This window comes from Portunus trituberculatus, chromosome 25, assembly GCF_017591435.1.
Source record: "Portunus trituberculatus isolate SZX2019 chromosome 25, ASM1759143v1, whole genome shotgun sequence".
In the NCBI taxonomy this organism is placed as follows: Eukaryota; Metazoa; Arthropoda; class Malacostraca; order Decapoda; family Portunidae; genus Portunus; species Portunus trituberculatus.
The window spans coordinates 6,605,621-6,615,000 of NC_059279.1; the positions used below are offsets into that span (position 1 = coordinate 6,605,621).

General features: G+C 44.0%; 2 long non-coding RNA genes across 2 annotated transcripts in view; both read right to left on the reverse strand.

Moving 5' to 3' along the window:
• Positions 1-2,300: 2,300 nt before the first annotated feature.
• LOC123508725 lies at positions 2,301-3,410 on the reverse strand. Its single transcript, XR_006675987.1, has 3 exons — positions 3,251-3,410; positions 2,866-3,008; positions 2,301-2,497 (listed from the first exon to the last, which is right to left on the reverse strand). It is a non-coding gene; the product is annotated as an uncharacterized LOC123508725 (long non-coding RNA).
• A 3,577-nt stretch (positions 3,411-6,987) lies between these two features.
• The window catches only part of LOC123508728, a 3,258-nt gene continuing 865 nt past the window's right edge, over positions 6,988-9,380 (reverse strand). Inside the window, exons 2-3 of the long non-coding RNA XR_006675990.1 lie at positions 7,656-7,867; positions 6,988-7,194 (exon numbers count right to left, since the gene is read on the reverse strand). This is a non-coding gene — a long non-coding RNA (uncharacterized LOC123508728). The remainder of the gene's footprint in view (positions 7,195-7,655; positions 7,868-9,380) is intronic.

Here is a 9,380-nt window from a genome sequence, read left to right on the forward strand (position 1 = left end):
AGAGATTAGAGAAAAGAAAAGGGACAGGTATATAAAAAGATGGAAGATATACAGATTGACAGAAAGTAAGATTGATAAGCATGTGATCGCTGGTGTCAGGCGGCCCAGAGTTATATTGCATCACCTCGTCACTCGTGTTATAGACGTGATGTCTCTGTCCTACCCACAGATTGCCGAGAATTCTTGTGTCTTTCCGTAGGCGTGGAGACTACTGTGTGTGGAGTGTCCGTGAAGCGGTGTGTGAGTTATCACGCTGAGGGTTCATGGAGAGGCTAAGCACTAAACTGACAGGGAAACCTTTGCCAGGAGTAGAGAGAGGGCAGATGTGTCCTGAGGCAGCGGAGGAGGAGAGTGATACGGCTTGCTGGGACTGTAGTGGATGGGAATGGGAGCGAAGCTGTACATGAAGGTCTCTGTAACTGCAGGACTGAGTTTTTACCTTCACGAAGAGGGAATCTGTTTCCAGACAGCGGTTCAGGCAGAGGAAAGGCCACGGCAGAGGCCAGCAGGCAGGCACACACCCTAGGGAAGGAGGAGGATTAGACACACACACACACACACACACACACACACACACACACACACACACACACACACACACACACACACACACACACACACACACACACACACACACACACACACACACACACACACACACACACACACACACACACACACACACACACACGGCCCGGTAGCTCAGTGGTTAGAGCGCTGGCTTCACAAGCCAGATGACCGGGGTTCGATTCCCCGGCCGGGTGGAGATATTTGGGTGTGTCTCCTTTCACGTGTAGCCCCTGTTCACCTAGCAGTGAGTAGGTACGGGATGTAAATCGAGGAGTTGTGACCTTGTTGTCCCTTGGTGTGCCTGGTCTCAGACCTATCCCAAGATCGGAAATAATGAGCTCTAAGCTCGTTCCGTAGGGTAACGTCTGGCTGTCTCGTCAGAGACTGCAGCAGATCAAACAGTGAATTACACACACACACACACACACACACACACTTACAGTAGGACCACCAGCAGGGCGCGTCGCTCCATGTCGAGGGCGGATGAGGTGTGGCGCTCCTCATGGCACTCTCAGTGGTGACAGGCACTGGCCACGCCCCGCACACACTGCCGGGACTCCCACAACGCCCAAGAGCTCCAATATTCCAAAACGGCAGGAGGCGTTGACGGGTTAGGTTAGGTTAGGTCAGGAAAGGTTAGCTTGATAGGTTAGTTAGGTTGAGTTATATTCAATTGGTGAAGTTTGGTTAGCTCAAGTAAACTTGAATTATGTGAGATGAAATCAAGTTAGGTTATTTTACCTTCATTCCATTGTTAGGTAAGATTAGGTTACGGTACATTCAATTACATTGTTTCAGATTGGATGAGGTTAGGTTGGGAACATTTTACTGAGGATACTGTGATGTGCTTCCTTCCATCCTTCCATGGTGCACGTTCTCGCCCCAGGCTCTTCCTTCCCAGCCTTTCCCTCCCTCCTTGCCTCACCACAAGCCAAGGGAAGCGCTGGGCGGCACACAGGCTCTGCTCACCTCTTCAATGCTCACCAGAAGTGTTTGTTCGTGCTCTTCACTTCTGTAGTATCGTGACCCGTGCAAGAAGTGTTGTGTCCACATATTCAAATATTCTTTCAAGATCTGACTGTACAATTGACTGAGGCGAAGATAATGTATTAGTGTGATATTGCTCTGTGAAAAATTTCCCGAATTGATAGATGGTGTGTGGAAGTGTGATACTTCAACCTCGTCACCATTCTCTCTTTCTCTCTCTCTCTCTCTCTCTCTCTCTCTCTCTCTCTCTCTCTCTCTCTCTCTCTCTCTCTCTCTCTCTCTCTCTCTCTCTCTCTCTCTCTCTCTCTCTCTCTCTCTCTCTCTCTCTCTCTCTCTCTCTCTCTCTCTCTCTCTCTCTCTCTCTCTCTCTCTCTCTCTCTCTCTCTCTCTCTCTCTCTCTCTCTCTCTCAAGAAGTGTGTCTTCATATTTCCGTCACGTGCTTTAGAGAAGCAAGTCAGTGGACGGTAACACACCGTTACGTAAGATTTTTTTTCTCTTATCTTATTGACTGTATATTACATATCTACTGTGTGAGCTCGGCTCGGTCCGCCAGTAGGACACGGAGGAGGAGAGAAGGGGAAGAGCTGCATCCTGCAGGAGGCGCCGCCTGACCTTTCTGCAGTTTGTGTCTTCCTGTTCATGAGACGAACACAACATGCGTCTCTGCAACACCTCTCTCCATCACGCCCCCGTGCTGCTACTGTGCTGCTGATGTGAGGGACAGGTAATACTAAAAATCAGGGATTGCTAATACTTTATTTACCACTAAGTGCCAAACAAAATTCTCCGTTAATTTATCAGTTCATTCAAGTAAGCAAGAGTCAGCGCTTTCCGTCCATGGCGAGTGTCGTGTGGCGCGAGGGAGCATTGTCAGAAGCAGAGTTCGCTGGTCGGGTTAGCCGTAGGAACAAGGACACGGTGCCTTGAAACATACACAACCTGCAAGGAGAGAGGCATTAGTGACAAGAGAACAGTAGGTATGCAGTAGCATCCAGCACCACACAGCGACGTTGTTGTTCTTGCTACTGGTGTGTGAGAGGATCCATTTATTTTCTGAGGTGACATGATATTCCTCTATTCAAAAACTTTATAACTAAGTCATAGGAAAAAGGAGATAGACTCTGGAACTCTTAGAGTTTTCTGGTAAATGAAAGAGTGAAGGGCAAGGCTCTCTATGGCTTAATTACCGGCATGAACTCTGCACTTCCAGGAGAGAACACCCATAATTCACTGTGTAATATAAATAAAAATTTTAATGCAAATCAATATTGTACTTAAACTGAACCAGATTGTTTAAAGCCGCTCACCTGATCCGCCAAACGGCGGTCTGCCGCCAAACGGCGGTCTGCCGCCAAACGGCGGTCTGCCGCCAAACGGCGGTCTGCCGAAGCGGCTACCTCTCCAAGGTGAGGCCTTGGCGGTGACAGCCAGCAGCAGGAAGCTGCACACTCTGTAAGGTGAATACGGTTGACTGCAGCATAAATACACACACACACACACACACACACACACACACACACACACACGGTCCGGTAGCTCAGTGGTTAGAGCGCTGGCTTCACAAGCCAGATGACCGGGGTTCGATTCCCCGGCCGGGTGGAGAGCTCTGAGCTCGTTCTGTAGGGTAACGTCTGGCTGTCTCGTCAGAGACTGCAGCAGATCAAACAGTGAATTACACACACACACTCTTACAGCAGGACAATCAGCAGGGTGCGTCGCTCCATGTCGAAGTGTGGCACTGGTTGGGGCTTGCCTCCTCATATACCCGGCGGAACAGAGTGCCAGGTGCTGCCGGGTTGTGGACACCTGGTGAGGGCTTCCCCACCAGGCCATGTTATGTTCCTTCTGGCCTTCCCCTCACTATGGTGCACCTGCAGCGTCAAGGCAAGTAGCCATCTTAACTCAGCCACTCCTTCCCTTTTCTGTTACCACTGCGGGAAACACACTACTGTACTGCCAACAAGTGCACCAGACGACACGGACACTCCTGTCTGTGTCAATGCATGTAAGCGAGGTCACGGGGCTGGACGGGGCATCGGTGTTGCAGCGGCTGATCTGGGACTCCATCAGCCACTGGGTGAAGTGTCTCACCTATGGAAACTTTCCTAAATCAAACGCGTTGCCAAAATTGCATTTCCAAAATATTCAAATGAGCTGCTTTTAAATCTAACGTAAATGTGAAACGATTGAAAAGGCGATGCGATTTGCTTACTGTGTGAACAGAAGTGTATAAAAGGCAAGGCTAAGTTTTATAAATGGCGCTTGCAAGCATTTCTTTTCATAAATTTTATCTCAGCCTTCAATATACTTTTAAAGAAATCAATGGAGTTGAATTTAACAATAGCATGTTTAACTGGATGTTTATTTTCTTTTAACACGAAAGAGGCCGCAGATCACCAAAATTAGTAGGGTACTGTCTGGCAGATCATCATCAAAACAGGCGTGCCTCAGGGGCGTGTGTTGTATACGATATAATTTAGCCTGTGCTGAAGTGAGTGTAGGAATGTTTTTAACATTTGTACCATAATCAAATATTTTTTGTGTAAGAGTGAAAGCTGGCTAAGGGCAACAGAAAACAAAAAATTAAAAAGGCCCACTTGACTGCCAGTTCCTTTAAAAATAAGAAGAATTAGAAAAAAAGTCTGGAACAATTGTCTTGAAAGCTACCTTCTAAAAGAAATCAAGTCGTAGGGAGATGGAAATACAGAAGCAGGCAGGGAGTTCCATAGTTTGCTAGAAAAAGGTATGAATGATTGAGAGTACTGGTTAACTCTTGTATTAGAGAGCCAGACATAGGACAGAATAGGGATGAGAGGAAGAAGAAAGCCTTGTGAAGTGATGCCGCAGGAGGAGGGGAGGCATGACCTCAGCAAAATCAATAGAATAGTTAGCATGAAAATAGTGATAAAAGATAACAAGAGATGCAACATACCGGCGGTGAGAAAGAGGCTGAAGACAGTGAGTCAGAAGAGGGGAATTGATGAAACGAATTATTTTTAATTCCACCCTGCCTAATAAAACTGTGTGAGTGGAATTCCCCCAAACATGCAAAGAGTACTCCATACAAGGACGGATAAGGCCCTTGTATAGAGTTAGCAGTTGGAGGGGCGAGAAAACTGGCAGAGACGCCGAAGAACGCCTAACTTCATAGAAGCAGTTTTAGCAAGAGAAGATGTAAAGTTTCCAGTTTAGATTATGAGTAAAGAACAAACCGAGGCTAAATGATAGCGTGTGTAGAAGATGGGGACAGCTGAGAGCCATTGAAGAAGGGGTGATAGTTGTGTGGAAGGCTGTGTTGAGTTGATAGATGGTGGAATTGAGTTTTTGAGGCATTGAAAACTATTAGGTTTTCGCTTCGCTAATCAAAATTCTTAGAAAGATCACAGGTCAGGCGTTCTGTGGCGTCCCTGTGTGATCTGTTGACTTCCTGAAGGGCTCATCGTCTCTGAAAGGACGTGGAAAGATGTAGGGTGGTATCATCAGTGTAGGAGTGGATAGGGCAAGAAGTTTGGTTAAGGAGATCACTATTGAATAATAGAGAAAGAGTGGGTAACAAGACAGAACCCTGAGGAACACCACTGTTAATAGATTTAGGAGAAGAGCAGTGGCCGTCTACCACACCTGCAATAGAACGAACGGTCGGAAAGAAAACTTGAGATAAAGTTGCAGAGAGGAGGATAGAAACCGTGGGAGGGCAGTTTTGAAATCAAAGCTTTGTGCCAGACTCTTTCAAAAGCTTTTGATATGTCTAACGCAACAGCAAAAGTTTCATTGAAATTTCTAAAACAGGATGACCAAGTCCCGGTAAGGACATCACCAGAAGAGCGACCTTGACGGAATCCATACTGGCGATCAGACAGAAGGTTGTGAAGTGACAGATGTTTAAGAATCTTCCTATTCAGGATAGATTCAAAAACTTTAGACAAGCAAGAGATTAAAGCTATAGGGCGTTAGTTTGAGAGATTAGAACGGTCATTCTTTTTAGGAACAGGCTGAATGTAGGCAAACTTCCAGCATGACGGAAAGGTAAAAGTCGATAGACAAAAGAAGAAAAGAAGATGAGGTTTAGTAGAGGAGAGTTGGTGTTCTACGTATTGAAAATTAGATCTAAGACCGCGAATGTTGCAGAAGTGAATGATGAAAATGTTGAGGATGGTGTCAAGACACTTTTGGTCGCTACCGGGAGAACTAGGGACATTTATGATCCCCTCCACAGAAGGGGACTCCGAGGCTGTGTTAGAAGTTTTCTTTTTTTTTTTTCTTTTTTTTTTTGAGTGAAGGGTGTACTCGTGTGTGTAGTAAGTGCATGAAGTTTTTTGAGAAGGAGGTTGTGACTGCCCCTTGAGTCATAAGACACAAAGGGAAATAAACACGTTCAGCGAGATCACAACTGGCTTTGATGGTGAGTTAACAGCACCCTCTGAACTGATCCAGACAATAACTGGTCTAGAACAGAGCTAGTGCTATTAGGCCTCGCTAGAAGTAAATCATATTTATCATTTCGGTGTTTACAACCTCCTCCGTTGAAATATGCCGATGATGCAATGATTATAGGAAAGATACTAAATGATGAATGTGCAGAAATTACATAACTCAAGTGCAAAAATTATTTAGATGTAATTGTAAAGAAAATCAAAGAAATAATTACAAGTTTTGGAAAAATAAGGTTTTAGAAAAGTTCCAAGTATATCAGTACTGTATGGGAACCTGTGGAGCGGGTGGACCAGTATAAACATCTCAGGATTTTGGTTAATTATGAACCTGAAAGGTAATGCAAACACATATCGACGTACAATAACTGCAATCAAAGGCTTAATTTTCTCAGAATTTCTGATTATGTACATGTAAATAAATAAGATATCAGCTTGTCTTATAAATCATATTTAGTCTTTTTATGCTTTTCAATTACTACTTATCATAAAACAATAAGCTCTGCAGATAAAAAAAAAATTGAATAGTAGGAAAGGCTAAAAAGGCCAAGTACAGAAATAAAAAGAACACCTATTCTATATAGATAAATTTATATAGGCGAGGACAGCGCCTCCTAACCCATGGCATTGTTTTTAGCATGTGGGATGCATCACCCCTGTAGTAGATGCCTTTCCTGACCTCTGGCATTAGCCAAGACTTGCCACAGTCTTTCCATGTTGCATCTTGTTTCTTGTTTTCCTCCGTGCCTGCCTCAGCGACGCGCTGTGTCCGTCACGTTGCCCTCCACATCGTCTCTCTCTTCCAAAAGACGATACTCGTGTATGGGAAGAACACCACAGGTCTGAAGCACTGGCCCCCTTGTCGCTCGCCTGTGTCGCTTTGCTGCTGTGCCGCTGTACTGCTGTGCTGCTGTGCTGTTGTGCTGCTGTGCTGTTGTGCTATTGTGCTGCTGTGCTGCTGTGCTGTTCGTGTGAAGGGCAGTAACGTCAAAGATCGGAGTGTGCTATGCCTTTATTCAGCAATGAATGAAAAGAACAAATAGCTTTGATAAGCGTAATGGTAACATTGTAGCGTTCAAGATTTCAGTAACAGAGAGCGGTCCGTGTTGTGTGGAGGACTGCCTGCCGCGCCGGACATGGCTCCTGTCTTCCTGTCTGGTTTACCAGAGGGTGGGCAGTAGGTGTGGCTGAGTGGCAATCAGTCACCTGTAACAACAACACGGAAGGAAAGTCTGTTCAGCTATGCCACACACACACACACACACACACACACACACACACACACACACACACACACACACACACACACACACACACACACCCGGTAGCTCAGTGGTTAGAGCGCTGGCTTCACAAGCCAGAGGACCGGGGTTCGATTCCCCGGCCGGATGGAGATATTTGGGTGTGTCTCCTTTCACGTGTAGCCCCTGTTCACCTAGCAGTGAGTAGGTACGGGATGTAAATCGAAGAGTTGTAACCTTGTTGTCCCGGTGTGTGGTGTGTGCCTGGTCTCAGACCTATCCGAAGATCGGAAATAATGAGCTCTGAGCTCGTTCCGTAGGGTAACGTCTGGCTGTCTCGTCAGAGACTGCAGCCGATCAAACAGTGAAACACACACACACACACAAACACACACACACGTTTAAAATCTGTTTGAATTCCCTCACCTCACCCCACAATCAAGCCGTAGTACCAAGGTCTGTGGGTGGTCGTTGTTTGGCCGTAGACATTATTATAACTGGAGCCACTGCCATACCGAGTATGACTGCGAGATCTAAAACGACTGCGAGATCTAAAACCAGAGCGAGAACCACCGCTAGAACGAGCACCTCTTGGCTCAGCCACGGTGCTGACGGCGAGGAGAAGGGCGCAGCACACTCTATGGGATAAAATACATCTGAATGAGACACAATAATAAAAAAAACGCGTACACACACACACACACACACACACACACACACACACACACACACACACACACCTTATAGTAAGATTTAAAATGTATATATGTCTTGTTCGTCTAGTAAAGGAGGACAACAAACTTGTCAGCAAGTACCAGCATGGCTTCAGGGCGAATCACTCTGCAAACACTGCTTTCCTTCACTTTTGTTAATAACGTTTACAAATCATTAGATGGAAAACTTTGTAGTTGGGATTTTCACCGACGTAACAAAATCCTTTGACTATAAATCATTATATAACACTAACCAAATTTCAGCATGTAGGAATCAGAGGAGTGATATTAGAACTCTCGCAGCTATCTACATATGCTATAGATCGCAATCTGTTTCCTATAATACTACTTGTTCATAATTTAGTTTTATATCCAGAGGTGAACCAAAAGGGTCAGTTATTGGACCAATCCTTTTTCTAATATATATTAATGATGTAATCAATTATACTACCAAATTCCAATATGCAATGCTGATGACACTAATATTTATCAACTGATAAAGACATCACTCCCTACATTCCACCATACATGGAGAACTGAAATTGGTCACTCGGTTGATAAAATTTAATTAATTAAAAGTGTTTCTAAAGCTAAAAAAAAAAATTTCTAAAACAGATTCATAAATATTCTGTCTCCACTACAACAGGAAGAGAGAAGGTTGAGCGAAGTGAATCATAAAAAAAAATTCTTGATGTTATAATTGACGAAAACTTACTCTGGGATTTACTCATACAGTAGATGACGTCACTCTACAAGTCTCGAAAATTTACAGAATAATGTATAAGATGCGTCACAGCCTCACCGCAGATGCAGTGAGAACTATTTATTATACTTAATGCTAGACTCATTTGACATAGCATTGTTTCTGCCTGGACAAGTTCATGGCCATCCTTTGTGGACAGACTTGTAGTAGTGCAAAGGAAAGTAATTAGGTGTATTTTCTTTTAGGGAAATTTTATTCTTTAAGTAATTACTTCTCTTCAGATTTGTGATTATATGCATAAATATTTTTTGTTATTATTGATCTAAAAAATATCAAAATTCTGGATAAATTAGACTTAAATTTGCAGGTAATTTTCCTCAGACTAGAAATGATCATGTAGATTTGGTTTGTCCGTAATTCGGAACAACTTTATATAAAGATGGTGTTGTGTTTTATGCACAAGCCCAAAATTATTTAATGTTTTGCCTCTTGATATAAAGAACTCAGCAAAAACCAACTACTATCTATTGGATCAAAGGGAAATTAAAGACCACACTCTAAAAACCTCCTAGTAAGGCAACCTGCAAGACGTACACAAAGAATCTACCTTCTCTCACTATGAATTTATGTAATGGTCATAACAGACGTTGCATTTTTACTACCTTTTAACCTAGATGCAATAGTTTATGTAAATATTTATCATATATCTAATGTCTCTTATGTACGTGTATATGA